At 35.9% G+C, this 26,198-nt stretch overlaps 1 long non-coding RNA gene across 3 annotated transcripts; it reads right to left on the bottom strand.

Annotated features, from left to right (window-relative positions):
• Positions 1-9,259: 9,259 nt before the first annotated feature.
• On the bottom strand, positions 9,260-12,060 carry LOC127127370 (uncharacterized). Of its 3 annotated transcripts, none has more exons than XR_007805333.1 (5): positions 11,599-12,060; positions 11,243-11,528; positions 10,503-10,743; positions 10,124-10,196; positions 9,260-9,695 (listed from the first exon to the last, which is right to left on the bottom strand). It is a non-coding gene; the product is annotated as an uncharacterized LOC127127370 (long non-coding RNA). The 3 variants fall into 3 exon arrangements; XR_007805334.1 differs by having other exon boundaries at positions 11,603-12,060; XR_007805336.1 differs by having other exon boundaries at positions 11,243-11,524; positions 11,603-12,060.
• Between the last annotated feature and the right edge of the window lie 14,138 nt (positions 12,061-26,198).

Here is a 26,198-nt window from a genome sequence, read left to right as displayed (position 1 = left end):
CTTAGAGATTTTGCCGGATTAACTCAGGTAAGGGGGGTTTATCGTCGTTTAATGGGTATTATGGGTTAGCATGTAATGGGTAGTGATAAACCGTTGAATTGACCCTAATTGGGATTGTCGAATGCTGAAAAATTGTGATGGATATGTTGTGTGAAAACTGAAATTGAACCTGTAATTGAGTGTGTTGTAATTTCCCTAACGTATAACTTTTTACGGAATTGGAATCGGAGGTCCGGAAGTCCTCTAACGGCGGAAAATGCGGAGATTTCTGCATTCTGCTTTGTGTTAGCGCAGGAACTGCTGTTTTGTCTGCGTTAACCGGTTAACCCAGGGTGTTAACCGGTTAACACTGTTGCGAATTGTGAAATTAGTGTTGTTTTGCCTGCGTTAACCGGTTAACCCAGGGCGTTAACCGGTTAACACTGTTAAGTTTTGGGACAGGAAGCGTGTTTGTGCTGCGTTAACCGGTTAACCCAGGGCGTTAACCGGTTAACGCTGTTGCAGAGGGGAAAAAGTGTTAATTAAAATGTTGTATGCCTAATTGATGGTTGCCTATACCCGTGTGTGATATAGTAGGGATTATTTCCCGCTGTTTTGAGCAGTATCGGTATTAGTAGAGTGTGCTAATACTGTGATTGAATTAATTGACATGATATGATGTTTTGATACATGTGTTGATGATGTGTGATGGTATGCATAATATTGTGAATGTATATGTTATGCATGTGTTGTGAATGGACTGTTTTATGGCTTAGAGTGTGAGCATATGTCCATTGTGGATTTTGTTGTGATGTTGCATTGCTAGATGATTAGCATGCATATTGTGGCCTTTATGGTGGTAGCTAATTCCCGTGGTGAGGAATTAGTGATGTTAGTCGTTTTGGACTGTTGTTGATGTTTGCATGCTAGGTGAATTAGCGTGCATAGCATGGCCCTTGGGGTGGTAGCTAATTCCCATAGTGAGGAATTAGTGATGTTAGTCACTAGGTCTCAAATGAGTGGGACTAGTGAGCTTGGTAGCCGTACCTGGATTGGTCGGTGAAGTTGAACTATATGTTCAAGAATAGTCGGTACCGCATGCATGGAGTCTCATTGCATAAATTTTGTATGGCGTATAATATGAATGGATGTATTCCAGTATTATACGTGTGTTGTGTGTTTGTGTTGGCATTGAGTATGAGTATGAAGTGTGTTGGTGTTGAATATGATATTTGAGTTGATGTGTCGTTACTGAATAAGTGATATGATTTGGGTGATTAATGTGTTATTTACTTAACAATACATGAGATTTTATAATGCTTGTTATATCGATTGAGGAACTCACCCTTACAACTATTTTTCAGGTAACGAGCAGTGAGTTGAGTAGAAGCTAATACTTGGAGTCTAGTGTAGTCTCCTTAGTGGGTCATGCTCTGATAGATGTAACATCGGGATGGGATGTTTTGAATATTTTATTGATTGGTTGTGAACCATTTTACATGTAATATGTTACATGTTTTGAATGATAATTTGATTTCTATCCGCTGCGTATTATGCAACTGTTTTATTTGATAAATAAATGAGCATGACAGGCTACTTTGATGAATAGTGTGAAATATTGTGTGACACCCTTGGATGCATAATTACTCTGATTTATATATGTTGTTATTTTAATTAAATATTTGGGGTATTTTAGAAGGGTGTTACAGTTAACACTGTTAAAATGTGCCAGGAAGCGTGTTCTGTGTTGCGTTAACCGGTTAACCCAGGGCGTTAACCGGTTAACACTGTTTGAAAAGTGAAAAATTGATATTTAAATATTGTGGACATATTTGATGATTGGCCTATATTGGTGTATGATATAGTAGGGATCATTTCCCGTTGTTTTGAGCAGTATAGGTATTAGTAGAGTGTGCTAATACTGTGATTTATTATTTGGCATGATATGAATATGATTCTGTGATAAATATGCTGATGATGTATGATGGTATGCATAATACTGTGAATGTATCTGTTATGTATGCAATTGTGAATGGACTGTTTATGGCTTAGAGTGTGAGCATATGTCCATTGTGGATTGTTGTTGATGGTTGCATGCTAGGTGATTTAGCGTGCATAGTATGGCCTTTATGGTGGTAGCTAATTCCCATGGTGAGGAATTAGTGAGTGAGTTATAGTGGATTGTTGTTGATGTTTGCATGCTAGGTGATTTAGCGTGCATAGCATAGCCCTTGGGGTGGTAGCTAATTCCCATGGTGAGGAATTAGTGAGTGAGTCACTAGGTCTCAAATGAGTGGGACTAGTGAGCTTGGTAGCCGTATCTGGGTTTGATCGGTGAGGTTGAACTATGTGTTCACGAATAGTCGGTACCGCATGCATGGAGTCTCATTGCATAATATATGTATGGCGTATAATATGAATGGATGTATTCCAATATTATACGTGTGTTTTGTGTTGGGTTGAGTATGATTATGATTTTGAGTTGATGTTGCCGTTGCTGAATGTGTGATCTGATTTGGGTGATGAAATGTGTTAAATTACTTAGCATTACATGATATTTTATAATGCTTATTATATCGATTGAGGAACTCACCCTTACAACTATGTTTCAGGTAACGAGCAGTGATTGAGTAGAAGCTAGTGCTTGGAGTCTAGTGTAGTTCCTTAGTGGGTCATGCTCTGGTATATGTAACATCGGGACGGGATGTTTACTTTGTTTTCAATTGTGGTTGTTGAACAGTTTTACATGTAATGTGATTACATGGTTTGCATGATTGATTAGATCTCTATCCGCTGCGAATTGTGCAATGTTTTATTTTGATTAATAAATGAGCATGACAAGTTATTATGGTGAATGGTGTGAAGTGTCAAGTGTGACACCCTTAAATTGCATATCTACTCTGATTTATATTTTGTTGAATTAATTAATTATTGGGGTATTTTAGAAGGGTGTTACAGCGAAGAGCAACAAGTGCCAGACTTTGTGACACGTGGATCGGTGTGCCAGAATTGGATTACTATTGACGTTCCTTCTGTTATTCACTTACCAAAGTAATATGTTTGATTTTTATTATTTTCAAAATCCTTTCACTATACCCAAGGTGAAAGTGAATTTATGTGGGTTTTGTTTCAAATTTCATTATCATTAAAAAAATGTTGCTTCGTTTATCCATATAATATTTTTTTTCATTTTTGCTTATTCTGGAAAATGGGAACATAAAAAACATAATAATATTCTATATATCTGCATCACAACGTGCGTTTATTTGTTCATATTCTAAAATCAAGCATAAAATCATTGTGCCGATTAATTATTAAACCCATTGAAAACAATGACCTTATGCCCTCTCCCAACTTTGAATTTCCTATGTTTGAAATGGAAGATGAGGATGATGGAGAGATTCCTGATGAGATTTCTCGGTTTCTTGAGCATTAAGAAAAGACCATTCAGCCTCATAAAGAGCCATTGGAAGTGATTGGTATGGGTTCCAAAGATAACAAGAGAGAAGTCAAGATTGGGGCACTGCTTTGTCCAGATGTTAAGAAGAGGATGGTAGAGCTTCTTAGAGATTATGAGGATGTGTTTGCTTGGTGTTATGAAGATATGCCAGGTCTTGATACTGATATTGTAGAGACTATATTACCGTTAAAGCTAAAATGTTCGTCGGTTAAGCAGAAGTTGAGAAGAACTCACCCTGATATGGTTGTCAAGATTAGAGAAGAAGTTCGAAAGCAGATTGATGTTAGGTTCCTTGTTACTGCTGAGCATCCTCTGTGGGTGGATAACATTCTACCCGTTCCAAAGAAATACGGTAAAGTTCGGATGTGTGTTGATTATAGAGACTTGAACAAAGCCAATCTGAAAGATGACTTTCCTCTGCCACACATTGACATGTTGGTAGGAAATACGACTAAGTTCAACATCTTCTCCTTTATAGATGGATTATCCATTTATAATCAGATTAAGATGGAGCCCGAGGACATGGAAAAAACAACATTTATTACACCCTGGGGAACATTCTGCTATAGAGTGATGCCCTTTGGTTTAAAGAATGCTGGTACAATGTACCAAAGAGCCGTGACTACTCTTTTCCATGACATGATGCACAAAGAGATAAAAGTCTATTTTGATGATATGATTGTTAAGTCGAAGACTGAAGAAGATCATGTTGAATATTTGTTGAGGTTGTTTCAGCGGTTGAGATAGTTTAAACTCCGGTTGAATCCTAATAAATGTACTTTCGGTGTCCGTTCAGGAAATATGTTGGGTTTCATCATCAGCCAGAAGCGTATTGAAGTAGATCCTAATAAAGTTAGAGCTATTCAAGAGATGTTGGTGCCGAAGATAGAAAAGCAAGTTAGAGGGTTCCTTGGGCGTCTGAATTATATATCAAGATTCATATCTCACATGACTGCCACATGTGGGCCAATCTTCAAGCTTCTCCGTAAAGATCAAGGTTGTGTTTGGATAGAGGAATGCCAGAAAGCTTTTGACGACATCAAGGAGTATATGCTTGAACCTCCTATCTTGTCTCCTCCAGTGGAAGGAAAACCTTTGATCATGTATTTGACTGTGTTAGAAGAGTCCATGGGATGTGTGCTTGGACAACAAGATGAAGCTGGTAGAAAGGAGCATGACATCTACCATCTGAGTAAGAAATTTACAAACTATGAGTCTCGGTACTCCATGCTTGAGAAGACGTGTTATGGTTTATCATGGGCTGCCAAACATTTACTTCAGTATATGATCAATCATACCACTTGGTTGATATCCGAAATGGATCCAATCAAGTATATCTTTGAAAAGACTGCTTTGACCGGAAGGATGGCTCATTGGCAGATGCTATTGTCTGAATATGATATTGAGTATCATACTCAGAAAGCAATTAAAGAAAGTATTCTTACAGATCATTTGGCTCACCAGCCGATTGATGATTATCAATCCATCAGTTTTGACTTCCCTGATGAAGATGTTATGTACTTGAAAGCTAAAGATTATGATGAACCGTTGCCTGTAGAAGGACCAGAGCCTAGATCCCGATGGGGTTTAGTGTTTGATGGAGTTGTTAATGCTTATGGTAACGGAATTGGGGCCATCATTATTACTCCTAAGGGTTCTCATATCCCTTTTACTGCAAGATTGATGTTTGATTGTACGAATAATATGGCAGAATATGAAGCTTGTATCATGGGTCTCGAAGAAGCCATTGATTTGAGAATCAAAATCCTGGATGTGTATGGAGATTCGACCTTGGTGGTTAATCAGATTAAAGGAGAATTGGAGATACGACATCCTGGCCTAATCCATTACAAATATTATGCAAGGAGGTTGTCAACTTTCTTCAACAAAATAGAGTTTCATCATATACCTCGTGAAGAGAGTCAGATGGCGGACACTTTGGCTACTTTATCTTCTATGTACAAAGTAAATCGTTGGAATGGCACATCTAGTATCATGATTATGCACCTTGATAGGCCTGCTCACGTATTTGCAGTAGAAGAAGTCACGGATGACAAGGCATGTTATCATGATATTAAATGTTTCCACCAAAGTCAGGAATACCCGCTTGGGGTATCCAGCAAAGATAAGAAAAAATTGAGAAGACTGGTTGTCAATTTCTTTCTTAATGAAGATGTGTTGTACAAGAGAAATTTTGACATGGTTATGTTCAGATGTGTGGATAGACGCAAAATGGACATGTTAATGCGAGAAGTTCATGAAGGATCCTTTGGTACTCATGCCAATGGACATGCAATGGCTAAAAAGATGTTAAGGGCAAATTACTATTGGCTGACAATGGAATCTGATTGCTGTAAATATGTGAAAAAGTGCCATAAATGTATGATTTATGCGGATAAGATTCACGTACCTCCGACGCTTCTCAATGTTATTTCATCCCCACGACCTTTCTTTATGTGGGGAATTTATATGATTGGTATGATTGAGTCTAAAGTTTCGAACAGACATCGTTTCATTCTGGTAGCTATTGATTACTTCACCAAGTGGGTTGAAGCAGCATCCAATGCTAATGTGACCAAGCAGGTCATAGGCCCATTTATCAAGAATCGAATTATTTGCCGATACGGTGTTCCGAGTAAGATCGTTACTGATAATGGGTCAAACCTGAATAACAAAATTATGAAAGAATTTTATGATGAATTCAAGATTGAACATCATAAATCTTCTCCTTACAGACCTAAGATGAATGTGGATGTTGAAGCTGCAAATAAGAACATTAAGAAGATCATCCAGAAGATGGTTGTGACGTATAAGGATTGGCATGAGATGCTCCCGTTTACTTTGCATGGGTATCGTACATCCCTTTCTCTCTTGTGTATGGCATGGAAGAAGTGCTCCCTGTAGATGTTGAGATCCCATCAATACAAGTCCTGATGGAAGCCAGTTTGTCTGAGGCTGAATGGTGTCAAAGAAGATATGATCAGTTGAATCTGATTGAAGAGAAAAGAATGGCAACCTTGTGTCATGGTCAGTTATATCAAAAGAGAATGAAGAAAGCATTTGAGAAGAAGGCTCGACCTCATGTATTCGGAGAAGGTGACCTTGTGCTCAAGAAGATCTTGTCTTTAAACGCTGATTCTAGGGGCAAGTGGACTCCTAATTATGAAGGCCCATATGTTATTAAGAGAGCTTTCTCTGGTGGTGACTTAATTCTTACAACTATGGATGGTGAGGAGCTTCCTCATCCTGTGAATGTGATGCAGTCAAGAAATACTTCTCCTAGAAAAACTAAAAGAACAACTCACTAAGTTGAAAACCCGAAAGGGAGACTTAGGAAAAAATGAGCATCTCGGTGGATTGAGAACCCGAAAGGGAGGTCTAGGCAAAAGTTACAGACATAAAATAGAAAATAAATCATCCCAATAGATTGACCCTAAAAGATAATCTAGGCAAAAGTTAGGGATTATGGCAAGTAACTGCATCAGGCCAGACTTGATCGTTTGAAGCAACAGTGCCTATCACAGGTTTCTTTTCTGTCATCCTCGACCGAAGTCCATGGCATAATGGAATTCAAAGTTGTTAGGGAGAATAGTGGTCATTGTATTTCAACGTATCCCTTTCAACGTATTTACCATTTTCCAACTTTGTAATGATCCATGGAATCACGCCTTTTACGGATTACCATTCTATCAATAAAATTTGAGCCTTTTAGCCATTTGTTTTCTATTCTTATTTTGTTTTAGTTTACGAAATTTCATTTATTTTTTATAATAAATTTTTAGACAAAAAATATTTAAACAATCATATTTTGAAAATTTACAAATAAGTTATGTATTTTCCTCGGCTCGTGAATACAAAACAGGAATGTTAATGGCAATCCCAAGGATGGTAAGATCCTGAAGAACGGAAGTCAGTGATTTCCCCAGGCCGAATTTCCTTTTATACCAGTCCATTTAGCATGAGTTTGCAAGAGTGGTAGAAACCCTAACGAATCTCTGCCAGCATCTCCATCTTACTGAGATTAGTCGAGTATCTGTTTGTACTGTGTTATCGGTCTCGTGCCTTTGTGTTTGTTTTGTCAACATAAGCATACACATATGCACAACATCATGATGTTTACTTGTGCATTTTTGCATTTTTTGCTGTAATTCCTCACCACTCTGTGGAACTTTTCTCCCCGTGGAATGTGGACGACCTCTCTCCAATAAAGTGTCGACCTTGGGCAGAAAAAGTTTATCCTTTCTAATTCCTCACCGAGTCTGATCCTCGTGGAAGATTTTGTTTCAGTTTTCCTATCCAGTTCATTATGTGGATGGAATCAATCCCCAATTGAGTTCATGCCCTCATTGGATTGAGTCTTCTTTGACCGTTTCTCTCTAGTTCATTCCTGGTCTGAACTTTGGTCCCCCTTTTGATTGATTAGCTTTGTTAAGCTATCACTTGGCTGATAGTTGGTAATCATTATGTTCGAACTTATTACATTTGTTAAGCTATCACTCGGATGATAGTAGGTAATAGTTCCCTTTACCTTTGATTGATTACTTTTGTTAAGCTATAATTTGGATGATACATTATGTTCGAACTTACTACCTTTGTTAAGCTATCACTCTGCTGATAGTAGGTAATAGTTTCCTTTACCTTTGATTGGTTACCTTTGTTAAGTTATCACTTGGCTGGTAGTTGGTAATCATTCTGTTTGAACTTATTACCTTTGTTAAGTTATCACTCGGTTGATAGTAGGTAATAGCTCCCTTTACCTTTGATTGGTTACCTTTGTTAAGCTATCACCTGGCTGGTAGTTGGTAATCATTATGCTTGAACTTATTACCTTTGTTAAGCTATCTGTCGTACCCTAAAATCCCCCCGCCCCCTTTTCACTTTTCCTCTGACCCATGACATAAGATTCATCTGCACATATTCATGTTTCATTCATATGCATTCATGCTGACATTGGTCAATCTATAGACTCAAAGCTGGTGATTGAGGATTACTCATTATATGAATTCAAAATCTTAGTTCTTGACTTTGGGTATTCATTTTGCCTTGAGTATATATGAAACCATAATTCATTGGGAAAGAGGCTCTTGATTTACATGTCTTCTTGCTTGGGATGTCATTTGGTTCAGGGTTAAAAGCAATATTCTTGGGTCTTTGAATTGAGTCTTTGGTGCATTGGTTACTAGCCCATTTTATACAAGGAATCACTATTTCTACCTTGCAGTTGACTTTGGTCAAGTTTTGATTTTTTGGTCAACCAACTGACCAAAGTCAACCATCCATTCCTAAGTCCATATTGTCTCGATTTTAGTAACATCGATAATTATCTATACCCTTTTGACTCACATCTTTGTTATATCCATCATGGTGCTTTGATTTTTAATTTCCAAATTGATTCTAATCTTAAATTAATTTTAATTGATTTTAATTAGATTTTAATTGATTCTAATCTTCAATTCAATTTTAATTTCAAATTAAATCTAATTTCAAATTAATTATGGAACTTCAATTTAATTTTTAATTGATTGATTTCAATTTCAAAACAATTCAAACGTTAAACTAATTGATTCTAATTTCAAATGAATTTTAGATTCTTTAAATTCATTTTAAATATCAAATTGATGCTAATTTTTAAATTAGTGTTCTTTAGATTTTTCAAAGTGATTTAATATCAAATTAATTCTAATTTTAAATTAATTTGAATTTAATTGGATTTTCAAATTGATTTTAATTGATATTTCATTTTAATTGGATTTTGATTTTTAAATTGATTATTTCAATTTTTAGTTTAAATATCCATTATCCATTTAAGCACCGCATCCATAACCTATAAATAATATCCATTTGTCCATCAAAATCCTTATCAAAACCATTACACACAAAATCATCTATACATTATTCATTATCCAAACTCTACAATCCTAATTTATACATGATCTAAGTTCCATAACAAAGCTACCAAACCCACTATTTCATGGTAACCTGTAAATCCAAAATCACACAATTGAAAAAGCAGAAAAGGAGCAATATCCTGCGGAAGAAGATGCAACATCATTGAGAGCAGAATTGAACTCAGTTCAGCAACAATCAATGACTAGCACAGTCAGTACAATTCCATCTCTTGGTCCCCCAGACCACCATCTTCAAATATTAGAAAATGAGCTAGCTGGTTTACAATTGGAACTGCAGCGTGAGTCACTGATGAGGCACCAGGTATAATTAATGCAATCATCCAATTAATTGAATGAGCATAGCAGACCTACATGATGACATAGCAGTACACACATTCAATGTGTCAACAACCTAACAGTTTGATAAGTGACCAAGTGCTAACAGTCCAACAATTCAATATTCAAATTAGTTCCTAGCTTTAACTAACATATTAATAACTATCAACTAATAAATTAGCCAAAACAATCTATCAAGTATATGTCAACATGTTAGGGATCAATGTTTATGGGTTACAGCCGCAACAGGTCCTTAGACCTTAATCTTCTAGTTCAGGTATCTGGACAAGCCACCATTATGCGCAGATGCTACAACAATTTCACCATCGTTCTAAAACAAACTAACTATAACAAAATATCCCGTAACAATTTCTTTTTAATAAGTTCTAACATAACCAAGCATATCCAATGCAACATCAATTCAATAACCATAACAGTCCAGTGGTTCGACTTAGCTTACCTACTCAATAATAACAACTCAACAGATCCGGCAACACCAAAGTGAGCTATCAGTTTAATCAAATCAAGTCGTCCTACAATCACATAATAGCATAACAATTAATTATAAACCGATTCCATGTAACAGAAATGAATTTCGATTTAACAGCTCATTAACCGACACTCAATAGTTAAGGAAAAGCAATTAAAATGATCCAAACAAAACTAACGTTTTGTTTCTATAATTTAACCAACCAACTTAACAACTAAAACTAAACCAATCCTAACTCTATATTCAAATTTAATTACTCACTAACCAACTTCCCTGTGAAATAAAATAAGCAAAACTTCCAAAATAACTCTGAATTCTTTCACTAACATTGAAGGTGCATTATGTGTACCTCGGACCGGTGCCAACACCATATTTATGCCGCTTGACTTGGAAACCCCAGCACCGTCTCAAGAACTCTCCATCACAGATGTTCACGGTGCCATTTGCAGACACAATGAAAGCAACCATAGTTGTTACTGCGATTGTTGCGGCTGCATCGATTAAGACAGGTACATCATCAACCATGTCAGCTGCTGCCACTCTTAGTTTGCTTGATGGTGTAATGTAACAGACGCATAGACTATCACACACTGCATTCAAATTGCGCACGTTAAGACGACAAAGTTATTACATTCGGCCAGACGTATTCGACAATTAGTGAACAACAATATTCAGTCATTGACTGAAGCAAATTCACATCTAATTCCAGACCTGTTGCTTTCCAATCAACAACTAACTTCACATATCCATTTAACCTAAAACTAACTATTAATTGAAAGATTTACCAACTAACTGACAATTAACATTTCATAACAGTTGGCTTTTCAATCCTAACTTCAACTTGTAACCAAAATTTGAATCCTAATAGTCATAGTAGAAAAATTTGAATCCCAACTTACTGCAACTAACAGAAGGGTAGTCTCTAACTAACTTATCCTGCACTTACAACTAACTCTAACTGCATTTTTTTCCAGCTGGCATAACTAACCTAAAAGGAGCTAACTGTTTTTGGCATTTGAAGTTAATTTAGAGTGAATTTCAAAGGAGTTTGAGGTTGAATCTCTAACAAATTTAACTATTTAAACACACCTGTGCAACGATCTAGGGGGAGAGTTTTGGATTCTGCATCTGATTTGCTTCACCCTGCATTTTTTTTCTTCATTTCGCATCCAAAAACCTTCATTCTGCATCAGAGTTCTTTCATGCTGCATCTAGATTTTATATTCTGCATATGAATTCTTTATTTTGTAGCTGAAAACTTTACTCTGCAGCTCGAGGTTTCAAATCTGCAACCGAAGATTCCCTTTCTGCAACTTGGTTTTCGACACGACGGCTCGAGATTTTCTTCCTGCAACCGAAGAGTGTCGTTTTCTACCTAGCAAACTCAGAAGTAAGAAGAAGAAGAACAAAAAGCGAAACGAAGAAAAAGAGTGGAGAGGCATAACCTACGAAGGCATTAGCATCAGAACCGCCGTGCCGGAGTCTTTCTGGTACGTTTTCCGTGGATACTCGCTTTATTAATTTATGTTGATTCTAGAAGTATCCTACACCATATCTCGTCTCCATTGTTACGCTCGAGAAGGCTTATTGCGATTGATGATGAACTCGGATCCTCCATAACGAATTTACAATTCGAGGTTTGTGGATTGAGTGAAGATTCGCGCAGTTTGGGATGATGGTTACACTCAGTGGATTGCAGCCACGATGCCATTGATGATGACGAAGGGACGCCGACAAATTGCACCGTCATAAGAGCCTTCTCAGGAGCGTATTTTCGTTCTGCTTCAACATACAAAGACGATGAGAGACTCGGTTCAGGTCGTGTGCTCATGGAAGCAACAAAACTCTTATGTCCTATACCCCATACTGGTGCGCTGCACATCCCTCTCTTTGGTTGCTTCCTGTACCACATAAGTATCCGTACCAAGGCTTAATTTCAATTAACTATTAGTTATTATGAATTAATTATGATTAATTTGTATCCTGGATTTTTGCACTTGGGTTTATAAAATAATGTGTGAAATTTAGGAATAGGTTAACTAAATTTAGCTTAATTTCTTATGAATTAACATTTTAATTCTAATTAGTTTGTTTTAATTAATTTTAATTAATCATGATGGTTAATTCTATGATAAACCTTTTTTTTGGCAATGACTGTATTACCCCTTTGTGTTAAAGGGTTCTTAATGTGTACGATCCCTTAACTTAGGGTTTGTTTAGGCTCCATTAATCATCATGTGAATCTTGTTAAAATCATGACTTTGATCTGATCCCCTAGTTTGGGGTTTACTTATAATCATTTGATTTCATTATTTGATTAATTCACTAGGATGTTGTATATAGTCAACTACTATTTTCAAGCCCTATGAATAGTGTTGACCAAAGGACACTTTGGTCAACCAAATCCTTTGTAATCATGATGTAAGCCCCAAGCCTATTTCAAGTGATCAAAAGACCCTTTATCACTTGATATGGCAAGTTCATCACGCTCAAGCTATGGTGGATATGCTGAATCTTAGGAGCTAAAGACCTCAAGGTTCAAATGCAAAATCAAGACTTTAAGTCAACACCAATCCAGCATAGCTAGCAAGGTGGACTACTTCTCAAGCACTGTAAAGGCATCAACACTTGTCTATCATAATTCAAAGTGTGCGGCACAAGCCTTAAGCAATAGAGAAGGAATGGGACCAGAGAGTTCCTACCCCCATTCTGAATATCTTTGGGTATGGGACGAATGACCCAGTGCTCATCATATTCACCTATATTCATAGACTTTAGCACAATTCGAATAATACGATTGGTAAGTCTCTCTTCACAAAGCATTAGTGCAACAAGCAAAAGACTACACCAACAACTTATCAATCATAATTCAAAGTGTATGGCACGAGTCTTAAGCAATAGAGAAGGGATGAGACTGGAGCTTTCCTACACTCATTCTAGATATCTTTGGGTGCAGGACGTTTGGCCTGTGGCTTATCATATTCACCTCTATTTATAGACTTTAGCACAATTTGAATTACATGATTGTCGAGTCTTCTTGTACAACAAATGGCATTACATCAATAGGATCAACATGCAGGATCTCCTGTCAGCAACTTATTAATGTTGATTCAAATTGCACGTTATGAGCCTTAAGAAACAAAGAATCATGAGAGTGGATAATTCATATCCTTGTCTAGAATATCCTTGGGTGCGGGACGAAAGACCTAGTTGCTCAAGGTATTCGCTTTTGTTCATACACTTTAGTGCAATTCGTATCGAACAATTGACAAGTCTTCTTCTTCAAACAAGCGTCAACCTTCCAACACCCCAATAGTGGAACATCTTTTTCTATTAGCAACTTGTGGTTGTACACCCTCTTCTAATCAATTCTTTACCTTGGAAGGTGATAAACCTTGGCAGATTCTTTGTCTTGTAAGGTGTTAAACCTTGGCACAATCTTTTCCTAGAAGGTGTTAAACCTTGGCTATCTAATCCAGTCCTTTGCCCTGAGATTCGTGGACTCTGGAACCATTCTTTTCCTTGTGAGGTGTTAACCTTGGCTATTCAATTTTGATCTTTTCCTAGAGAGTCATAGACTCTGGCATATGTCTCTTTTTGCCTTGTGGGGTGTTAAACCTTGGCTATTCAATTTTGATCTTAGCCTTGAGAGTCGTAGACTCTGACATATTTGTCTCTTTTACCTTGTGAGGTGTTAGACCTTGGTTATTCAATTCAATTCTCAGCCCTGAGAGTCGTAGACTCGGGCACTTGATTCTCTTCGACCTATAGGTGGTAAACCTTGGCAATTCAGTTCCTTGACATCATCAGTTTTAAACTCTGGTAGCGATACCTTGCCTAGAATGTCATGAACCTTGGCACGCCTTTTCAGCCTTGAAGGGTAGTGTACCCTGGCACATCAATCTCATTCCCTTTTGTTTCAGTCGTAGAAGGATGAACTACGATTGCTCTGATTTTCTTATTGCACAATGAGAATACGTAGGCATAAGGGTTCGAATCCTCCCTGAGCATACTTATTTATTATTCTTCCTTCAGCCTCAGGGTACCATTCATATCTTTCACTACCCATTATCTACCTTTGATCATAAACCGTTCACCTAGTGACGTATCATTTCTTTGATACCGAAATACATTTTTCTTTGGAATTCCATATATACCCTTTTAGGATGATATAGCGACAGTCCGCATTTGTGCCTAGAGTTGTTTGGATTGTCCCCAAACATTTAATTCCTTCTTTTTTGGCTCAACCATACAGTGATACCGTGTTGTAGGCCCTCACTTGTGGTTCGTGCCACCTTCCCTATATGGTGCAAATCCCATTTCTCTTATGGATTACAATATACCTTGATCTTCAGTTTCAAATTACACTTATTCAGTCACTTGTTACCAAATACTCAATTTTGTGACTTTGGTCACTTCATTCCGTTCATCTCCATGATGCACTCGTATTCTACCTTCATTCATTCCATGTGATACACCAATTATCTTTGATCCAAATACACTACCTCTCTGTGCTCCATATTGCGTCACCTTGTGAACCAATAGCTGTTTGGATCATTCCCAAACACTTACTTCTTCGTATTTTTGACAATACCCTATAGCAGCAGCCATGCTAGCCCACATATTGGTAAAAGCAAATTTACTCTTGGGTTCATGTTTTCACCCCTTGTTGGAGTTCAAACAACTAATCCTTTGGTTTAGACCATACTGTTATCATAATTCTTTTCATCTCCCACCATTAGTTCTTTGAACTACGGAGCTCTGAATTCCTCATTGCATTATAAGGATACATAGGCATGAGGGCCCCAATTCTGACTGAGCACTTTATCTATTTCTTTTCCTTTTCTCATTCTTTTGCGAGTAATCTTTAGATATAACACATATTCGAGTCAGAAAAATCAAAACGGTTCCCAAGGAATACCACGTATGTTAGGGGTGCTAATACCTTCCTCTTGCATAACCGACTTCCTTACCTAGCATATCTCTTTCCCCTGGGTTTTATCGATGTTTTCCCTTTCCTTCGGGAATAAATAAAGCTCAATGGCGACTCTGTTGTATGTTCGTGTGTGCGATACATTCAGATATATTTCTGCTAGCTTCACTATCACTTGGCTGATAGTACGTAACAATTCCCTTTACCTTTGATTGGTTACCTTTGTTAAGCTATCACTTGGCTGGTAGTTGGTAATCATTTTGTTTGAACTTATTACCTCTGTTAAGCTATCACTCGAATGATAGTAGGTAATAATTCCCTTTACCTTTGTTAAACTATCACTTGGCTAGTAGTTGGTAATCATTATGTTCGAACTTATTACCTTTGTTAAGCTATCACTCGGCTAATAGTAGGTAATAGTTCCCTTTACCTTTGATTGGTTACCTTTGTTAATCTATCACTTTCCTGGTAGTTGGTAATCATTTTGTTTAAACTTATTACCTTTTTAAGCTACCACTCAGCTGATAGTAGGTAATAGTTTTTTTTACCTTTGATTGGTTACCTTTGTTTAGCTATCACTTGGCTGATAGTTGGTAATCATTCTGTTTGAACTTATTACCTTTGTGAAGCTATCATTCGACTGATAGTAGGTAATATTCCTCTCTTAACGGAGTCGGCCTTTCCCCCTTTTGTTGTTTTCCTTTCCCCGGTGAAGTCTTACTTTGTTAAGTCTTCCTCGTTGGGTCTTTAGTTTATTTTCTAACCATGAATCAGTTATTTCGAGCTTTTCCTTTTTTTCCTGCGAAACTTTATTTGTCCCCAGCTGTGTACCCCCTTTTGAGATCATCTTTCCCCTGCAGATTTTCAGTCTCCTCTCGTCTTTAGTAGTTCTTTGTCTCTTATGGCGCTATATTCCCCACAAAGATATTTGTTTGCATTCATATCACATCATAAACGTCTTGTAGTATCTTAGGGCCAAAAATTGGGTCTTTAATAATTAAGTCTCTCCAATCTTTTTGAGACGAAGATTCCAACCTTCATATCTCCAAATTGAAGAAACTTAAATAGGGGCATCTGTCATACCCTAATTTTTAACCCTAAGATCCCACGTCTCATTTTCATCTTTTGCATACAAACAAGGTCACATTTTGATCCTTCCCCTTTATCGATCTTTAGGTTTGTTCTTGCAGAGATCACATAACACCTCTGTCTTTTACTTTTGTGTTTATTTAATTCATTGATTATCTAACCACTAATTAAAATAACAAAAATATGTTTTGCTTCCCTTGAGTTTATTGTGCAAGGTAGGTCTCCTCAATTCAAGAGCGTCTCAAAGTTTAGTTGCTTACTTCTCAAGGAAAGTCAAAAGGTTCATGTGTTTATTTCCATGCCTTCTTCAATAAGAAACTTCAAGCTTTGAGCTTTTTAATCAAGAGGAAATCAAGGATACCTCATCTTGAGTTCATATGATCACCCATGTTCTTTGGAATGTAATAAAAATCTAAGTGTACAAGCTTGTTCCAAGTGGTTTGACCTAAAAGTCAACATTTTGAAGTCAAAGTTCCAAAGATCATAACTCCTTCAATTCTCAACATTTTTGAATTCCCCTTTTTCAATTGACTTTTCTTAACACCCTATACAACTTCTCTTTACATGACAAGATTCAATTATGCTTGGAGGATCATCAAAAGTTTGGAGGCATTACAGGTCATTTATGGACTTAGTGAAATTTGACATATTTTCAAGTGACTTTTTGCCAACTTTCAAAGATCATAAAGTTTTCAATTTTCAAAATATGGAGCTGATTCTTTTTTCACAATGCCATTGGTGATACCCTCTACAATTTTGCTTCAAGGACCAATGTCAAATTCTGCTTGGAAGGCCATGGAATTCATTGGGACCAATATTTTATGCCAACTTTTTTAAGTTATGGAACCAATATTTTATGCGAACTTCAACACACCATTACTTTGTGCTCAAATATCCAAATGCAACCTTTCTTGGCTCATTATAATCTTGGCCATGATGTTAACACGTTGCAAACAAAATGGGATAAAAAAGCCTCTTGAGTAGGATGCCCCATTGAGTTGAACATGGTGACTTGAAACTGAAGAAATCACCATTGCCCGATATTTGATCATGACTAAACTCAATTCCAAGACAAATTAGCAAATGCTTTGGTCCTAAACATGTTTAATCAAGTCTCCAGAAGTTAATTGACACTTAAAATGCATCACTTGGCTGAGTTTTGATGGATTGCAATTCACACTTTCCACACATTCTGAGCAAATTGGTTTTGCACGAATTGAGCATCATTTGGCACGTATGAGATCGCCAATTGCTTCCCTATAAATAGAGGAACTTGTTTCCTTCATTTCCAAGCTTTGGAGAGCCAAGAAACCCCTACTGCAACTTGAAATGTTTTCCAAAAAATTCAACTATCGTGTTTTGAGTTTTAGTTAGTTTAAATCCATTTTATTGATTCTATTAGCTCCATTGTCATCCTATGAAACTTTTGCAAGAATTCCCAAGCTCCGAGACCTTCTGAATTGCTCCAACCAAATCGAGCTTCATCAACTTCTGATCACCATATGGATAAGGTAGTTATGAGTATCATTTTTGAACTCAAACAAGTTACCATAATATAGTCCTTCACTCTCTGATTCTTTCTGTAAGACCCCAATTTTGACCCTAAGATCCCTCATGCTATTCTCATCATATACATTAGCATTGAGATCACACCTTGACATTCTCTTTACCCCTCATTCATTGGGTTTAAATTGGGAGAAATCACCAAGCACCATTTGATTGTATCATGCTTCATTTTTATTTATTCTACTAACCAAAATACCAAAAATATGTCATTGTATAATCTAACTCTTTTGTAGGTAGTGTACATGCTCACCTTTGATCTATCAAGCTCATATCCAGGGTTTAAGACCCTCATTGCAAGGATCTAAATCAAGAATTGGTCTACTGTGTCTATAAGTATCATATATGGCTCCCAATGATCTTCACATGTTATTTTGATAAATAAATCATCAAGAGTTTGGAGTTTGTTTGCCTTGGAAACCCTAGTTCATCCAGGTATCTTGTGTGACTTATTCAACAAGTTTCTTCACCAATTGATCAAATATTTCAAGGGATACTTCACATTTCATCATCTTATGCATATATTATCCTCCATGGGTCCCCAAAGTCAAGAGAATAGCAAGTTAGCAAGTTGGTTCATGATGGTTGACCAGAGGAAGTCAACTGATCAAAACTGGGGTTCCCTAGACCCTATCTATTACATTTTTTGTCATATGAAAATTATTACAAGATTAAAGTTACTCTAAATGACATTACAAACAACTTTCATGTTGATGTCTAGATATAGTTTTTCTTGGAAAGTCATTTTTTATGGTGAAAGATTATAGGTCATTTTGTTTAAACCCTAATTTGAAAGTCAACTTCCCAAGACCATAACTTGCTCAATTTTTATGAGATGAAATCCATTAAAGTTGCATCATCAAATTCAAGATGTCTACTTCAACTTTTATGTCTAGAGGAAAAGCAAATTCAACTTTTAAATGCATGTGATATGAGGAGACATTATAGGTCATTTTGGGCCAATACCATTGAACACGTGATTTTCCTCAACTTCTAAAATGCATAACTCCTTCATGCTAAATCCAAATGAGGTCAAATTTGTGACCAATTTGAAGGAATTTGAGAGAGCTACAAGTTTATGAAGGAACGTTTCTCATTTTAAGTCCATAGAAAAAGTTACTCAAGGTGGAAGAAGTGAACATATGGCTTGGTACTTAGATTTTTTTTTGATATGTTTCATTTTCCAAACTTCCACCTCAAAATTCATCATGATCCAAGCTTTAAATTAAAAAGTGTTCAACATGAAAGTTGTTCCTCTTGATCTAAACTTTCCAAAAAGTTCAAATTCATCCCATTTGGACAAAGTATGAGTGACTTGCGCATGGCTTAAAGTTGAATGACCATTTGGCATATTTGAAATTCCATTTTCCATACACAAATGCATGGCTTGTTAACAGACTTCAGCATTGCTTGGACATGATTTTGGACCTGAATGAATCATTACATGGGCCTATCACACACCCATGCATTCGTGCAAAGGGATTTTGCTATTTTTGAAAGTTTGAAAGAAGTGTGCAAATATAAAAGGCTTTAGATATAAATATAAGCTCTTTCACTCTGAATTGGGGACCCTTACGCACCAGCTTGGAATCACCAACCCTAAACCTCCATATTCAAAGGATAACCTTGAGGATTTTCATTGAAAATCAAGTTTGAATCTCCCACTGTTTTGAGATTCAAAACTCCAAGAGTCCTTCTTCTTCTTTGATCCATTTCCACTCTATCAAGCATCCAGAGCAAGGCCAAGCACAATTGAGAGCAAGATCGTGTCCATCTGAACCTGCAGTTAAGGTGAATTTCTGAATTTTTCATCTCTTCGATTCTCACTCAATTCTCCATAATTCTTCTTGATTCTTGGTTGTCTGAAGTCCTACCAATGTAGGCAACAAGATTGAGTTGCTTTGAGGTCAAATCGAAGCAACTCATATCATGATCCTCAAATTTCAACTCCCTGTATCTTTCAATATACTTGGAGTTAGGTAAAATTGAGGCCAGATTTGAGCTCCTGAGCATTTTTACTTTAAATTCATGTCCTCCTTTTTCATTTTGGTGATGGTTGAGGGTAGACCAGTCCAGTGAGGTCCACCGGAGAAGAAGACCGGAGCTCTGGCTCCGGCGATGCGTTGACGTGTCTCCAGACCACAGGATCCATCCATGTTGTTCTAATCTCGAGCGTCTAAACTGATTACCATGCGTGTGGCACATTGACTAAGGATCACCATGGAACGCGCTCTCTCATCCACTTGATTTGCCACCTCAATTAATGAGGGAGATCAAGTGGTCCACGTATTTTTGCATTTTCTGATTTTTTGTTTAATTGCTTTATTTTCATTAATTCATATTAATTTTAATATTGATCCAAAAAATATGGGACTTTCACCAAAAAAATTCAAATAATTTTTTTCTTTCATTTTCTGTATTAAAATTATGTTTTGGATCATTATTAATATTTTTCATGATTTAATTGTTTTTGTGCATATTTTTAATTGTTGAAAAATACTTTTAAGTTTCCAAAAATAATGAAATTTTTTCTCCAAGGTCCTTTGACCTTGTTTCACCTATCATAAATCTCATGGCCGTTTATTTTGTGTTTTAATGAGGTTTTAGGATTTTGACCAACCATAGTTTAATTTAATGCATTTTTTATTGATTTTTAATTGTTTATTTGCAAATAAATTGTGTTGAGCTATTTTTGTTGACTTGTTGAGTTTGACTATTGTTGTTGGACCTTGGTCAAGGTTGATTTGACTTTGTTGAGTTAAAATCATTGGATTTAGGGGATTGATGAAATGTACATTTCATCTCCCAAAATGAATGAATGATTTTAATTTGATAAAAGTCATCTTTTGACCAATTTGTGTTGATTTCATTTCCCCTCTTTCCTCATCCCAATCCCATTCTATTCTCATTCATTTCATGGACCTATGATATCTCTATATCCTAAGGCTAGTTGATTGCAAAATCAACATAAGTATGGATGGGATTAGGTCCACCCCTTTGCCATTTTCTTTTAAGTGTGGTATGTTTTAGGAGTATGGTTCACAATACCATATCTCTAACATGCATTAACACTAAAATTTCTATTGCCCGATCTCAAATAGTTGTGACTTCTACATAAGTCCAATTACGATTGCTTAACGTAGCGCTAAATTTTGACACAAAAGGCATAGCATTCTAGTAAGTGAGATTGTAAGTCTCCCCCCTTTCATGGTATTGTGTGGAAACTTGGCCTTTTTTCCTTCCTTTGGGAGATGACTTGGTTCAAGGATCCATGCTTGTGAATAGTGGGTTGAGTGTTCTCTAAAGAATGACTTAAACAACAAAAAGCAAAAGCAATACTAACTTCTAATCAACTAACATTTAACTAACATTTAATTTCAAGCTTCTTTACTTTTATGTACTTTAAATTCAAGTCTTTATTCATTTGCCATATTCATATCATTTAACTTGTTTATTTTAATGTCATTTTCACTTTGCTCACTTGAGCCTTACTTTGTGATTATATTGTGATTGTATATACTTGTTTGTGTATCTTGTTTGGTTTTGTGGTCTTTTGGCCTTAATGCACATAATAACAATAAAAACCCTAAAATAATTTGTGTGGACTGTTGGTTTTGATCTGAGACATTGGACTTAGAATTAGGCAACACTCCCTATGCAAAAGGACTTGGCCAATGCCAACTTTCATGAAACCAAGTGCTTGTGAAGTGAACTTTCATCTGATGCAAGTATTGAGATCCCATTTGAGTTGCTACATTGTCTTATTGAAGCTGTTACTTTGAACCTGTGTCTAATCCCTATCTCCGAGTCATCTGATACATGGAAGATTATGAAGAAGATCATGAAGTTGCTAGCTTGGATGTGGCCATCTTTATTTGATGCCTTGCTCTTCATCTTGCTATTTGTGTATTTATATTGCTTGATTCTAAAGTCCAAGGGAAATTGGGTTTCTATATGACATTCTTGTCTATTGGATTGTAGCCCATTGGTCAGATCTTTCAACTCTTAACTTTTAATTTTTTCTTAGGATTAGTCTCTTCCTCTCCTCCCATTTCTTTAATTTCAAATCTCTCCCTCCTTTTAAAAATATTCTTTGCTTGTGATTTCTAAACTTTGTCCTTTATTGCAAATTAGAAACTTTTGCCTTATACCATTGCATTTTTTAACTCTTTTTCTTAATCAAACTTGTAAATAAATTTAACCATACTTGACTTAAAAATTTTCAAAATAAAAAAAGAACTAACACCCATTCAAACCTTTTTATGCCTTTTTGTGCCTCTTTTAAACTTAAAATTTTGTTAAAAGCAACTCACTCTGAAATTGATACCACGAACTACGAGGTTTTGATCCCTCATTTTTATGTTGGTACCTAGGCACAAGTCCGAAGGTCTTGTCAAACACAAAAATATAATTAATGAATTCTTTTCTCATCCCCACACTCTATTTATTGCAAACATCATTTTATACCAAAACACATATGCACACAAAAAGGGCTCCCTAGTAGTACCTAGGGCACTTTGGGTGCTAACACCTTCCCTCTGTGTAACCAACCCCCTTACCTATAATCTCTGGCATTTTATTAGTTTTGATTTGAAAACTTATTATCTTTGGGTTTTGTTCGTACTTTTCCCTTTTCTCTTGGAAACAATAAAAGCGCGGTGGCGACTCTGTTTTTATTGACGTTAAGTCTATCCATAGCTTAATGATCATGAATTTACCGCTACACTTTCCCCTAACTTATCTGGTGTTGATTGACCGTGTTCATCATTTAATTTAATTTTTCGTGGCTTGCTTGTTTCTGAAACTTCTTTGAAATTCCCTCTGCTCAGTTCACATAAATGAATTTGAGGCATGAGGTTTAATTCAGGATGAGAAGAGGATCACAATGGTGGTGGTCTCGTGTCTTGAAGTTACCAAATGATTAAACTCCGGTGAGAGCTCACCGGAGAAGACAACTGGAGTATCTCTCAGGTGGTTTGAGTTTGGACCAGACACATTGGCATTTTGAAATGTTTTGATCGGTTAAATTCAAATTGGATCATGTGTTCTGCTTGCAGCGTGTTCCATCGTGTTTCTCATCATTTAGAGTGTTGGATATGCCACATCAATTAATAAGGCGTGATCCAACGCTCCTGGTTTTTTCTGATTTTAATTCTTTTTATTTTATTATTTTAAATTGCTTTTTCTTTAAAAAATCGTAGTAATTTCATTTTTTATCCAAAAAATCCCAAAGTAATTTCTAAAATTCTCTTTTATTTTTCTTCATTTGAATTTTATTTTTCCATATTTTAGTTCATTAATTTTCTATTTTTTTTATGAATTTTCTCTTTTCTCCTTTGTTTTAATTGGTTTAAAAATATTTTTCTATTTTTTAAAATTCTGAAAATTTTATTTTATATTTCTCATTTTATTTCTAACCTTCCATAATTTACTTGGCCATTTATTTGGTATTTTGAAAGACTTTGTGGATTTTTCATTTTATTTCCATTTTAAAAATCATTTAAAAATACCAATTATGCATTTTTATTTCATTTAAATTGCATTTTAAATTTGTATGACCTTGTGGACTTCTCTTGGCCTTGGATCATGATGATTTTGACTTCAAGTCTCATCAAACTCAATGGATCTTGGGTGTTGATAGGGTGAAAACCTTAATCCACCAAAATGGATGATTGATTTTGATGATGACTTGAATAAATTTGTGGTTCAATTTGAGTGTGACTTCTCTTGTCTCCTTCTTCTTCATCTCCTTGTTTTCCCTTTAATCAATTGGATGAATTGTGTCCATCTTGTTCATGATGTGTGGATTGATGCTTGATGAGCTTTCATCATTTCAAATCTACCTTCTAAGTGATCATGAATCATTTAAGGTACTTTGGATTGATGCATAAGTTTGTTCTAAGTGTCATGAAATGTGGATTGAATTAATGGACCATCCTCCTAGCCTTTGTGCTTGATCATCCCCTTTCTTTTTATTTTCTTGTGTGGCATATCTTTAGGAGGATGATTTACATATTATTTCTCTAGCATGTATTAACACAAATATTATTATTGACCGTCCCCAGATAGTTGTGACTTCTACATAAGTCCAATTACGATTGCTTAACATAGTGCTAAATTTGTCCCAATGGCAAATGCGTTTTTATAAGTCAAATTGTAAGTCTCCTATTCCTCATGGTATTATGTGAGAATGTTGCTCCTGTTTCATTTGTGAGAGCTAGTGGCATATTTATTAATCTTTATCCAAGTGGGAGCCCTTCTCATAAATGATGTATAGGCTCATATTTTCATGCTTATGAGTGGATAGTTGAGTGTTATCCAAAAAATGACCAAGACATATTTTCTTCTTTGACTAATAATTACTGATATCTTATTATATTAACTTTATTTTAGTTTCATTTACTTCATGCGTTTTTATTTCTTGTTATTTACTTTATGCTTTTATTTTAGCATCTTATATCATATTTGCTCTTTGTCCATATGGACTTTTGTTTATGTTTATGCTCTTTTTCCTTTGTCCATTTGGACTTTCATTTTCTTTTAAAATACATTAATTAAGTAAAAAACCCATAAAAGGATCTTGTTTATCTTGATTCATGGACTTGTGGTTACTATCCTTGGCATCTCTGTGGAGTTATGGACTTAGAATTAGGATCTTGACCTTTGCTTTGGTACTTGTGGCTTAAGACCTTGGAATCCATTTGATACCTTTGACTTTGGACTTCTCTGTGAAGAGTTGGCTTGGTTACTTTGGATCTAATGCATGGGTTATTATTTGCTTGCTTGAGGCTTAATCCAAAGGAGGGAATTCTTGCTTGACTTATGTCATAAAGCTTGCTATCTCTTGGTTGGATCTTTCTTCTTTAGCTTTTACTTTACTGCTTTAGGATAGTCTCTTCTTCTCCTCCCCTTCTTTAATTTTCAAAATCTCCTCACTCTTTTTAAAACCTTCTTTCTTTCTAACTTGAACCACTTTCTCAATAAACCTTGACTTTGTTTAAGTGATTTTCAAAACCTTTTTCTTAATAAATGTCAATCCATCTTAAGCATACTTAGACCAATTTCGAAAGACTAACAAATTCCTAACTCATTCAAACCATTTTGTACCCTTGTTCATTTTTCCTTTTAAACTTTTTCTCAAGGCATTATACGCAAGTCATTTCCATAGTTGAGTTATAATTCTCCTATGTTCATAGTATTGATGATAATTATTTTCCATTTGTGGGAGCTAGTGGCATACTTGTTGATCCTTATCAAAGTTGGATCCCTTCTCAAGATGATGCAAAGTTCTCATACCTGTGGGTGACTAGATGAGTATTCTCCTTAAAATGACAAAATGTATTTCCATAAAAATAAATCAAAACAAACTCCCTTTATTATTTTTATCACGAACTACGAGGTTTTGATCCTCCATTGCACTTTGTTGGTACGTAGGCATGAGACTTCAAAAGTCTTGGCAAACACCAAATCATAATAAAAATGATTATTTTCCCATCCCTCCAATCTTTTAACAAACAACCCCTTTTACAAGCTAAAATGTACACAATTCCAAAGAGGTTTCCATGGAGTACCATTGATGTTTAGGGTGTTAGTACCTTTCCTTTGCATAACTAACCCTCAGACACTTGTTCTCATTATTAGTTTTATTTTAAAACTTCTTTTGGTTTTGTTCGTACTTTTTCCATTTTCTTTTGGAAACAATAAAAGTGCGGTGGCGACTCTTGCTTTGCGAGTTAAGTTAATCGATAGCTTAATCTCAAAAAATTTATTGTTACACCTTTCTATTCCCTGCAGAGTTTAATTCTCGTGGAAGGTTTTGTTTTAGTTTTCCTTTCTACTTCATCATCTGGGTGGAATTAATCCCCATTTGAGTTCATTTCACCATTGGATTGATTCTTCCTTAACCGTTTCTCTCCAGTTTATTCCTGGTTTAAACTTTGGTCCCTTTAGTTTATTACCTTTTGTTAAGCTATCAATCAGTTGATAGTAGGTAATATTCCTATTACCTTTGGTAGGTCACTTTTTTTAAGCTATCACTTGGCTGGTAGTTGGTAATCTTTCCTTCGATTTATTACCTTTTGTTAAGATATCACTCGGTTGATAGTAGGTAAAATTCCTCTTACCTTTGTTAGGTACCTTTGTTAAGCTATCACTTACCTGGTAGTTGGTAATCTTTCCTTCGGTTTATCACCTTTTATTAAGCTATCACTCGGTTGATAGTAGGTAATATTCCTCTTACATTTGGTAGGTTACCTTTTGAGCTTATTACCTTTGTTAAGTTATCACTCGGCTGATAGTAGGTAATATTTTTCTTTCCTTTGGTTTATTACCTTTGTTAAGTTATCACTTGGCTGGTAGTTGTGTAATACCCCAAAATTTACCCTTCATTTTTCCTGGAAGCATGGGATTATGTTTTACACTTCATTAGCATTATATTAGGTCATACTCATTGCATACTGC

The sequence above is a fragment of the Lathyrus oleraceus genome, chromosome 1 (genome assembly GCF_024323335.1).
Source record: "Lathyrus oleraceus cultivar Zhongwan6 chromosome 1, CAAS_Psat_ZW6_1.0, whole genome shotgun sequence".
NCBI lineage: Eukaryota > Viridiplantae > Streptophyta > Magnoliopsida > Fabales > Fabaceae > Lathyrus > Lathyrus oleraceus.
This window is presented reverse-complemented; position numbering and strand designations above follow the sequence as displayed.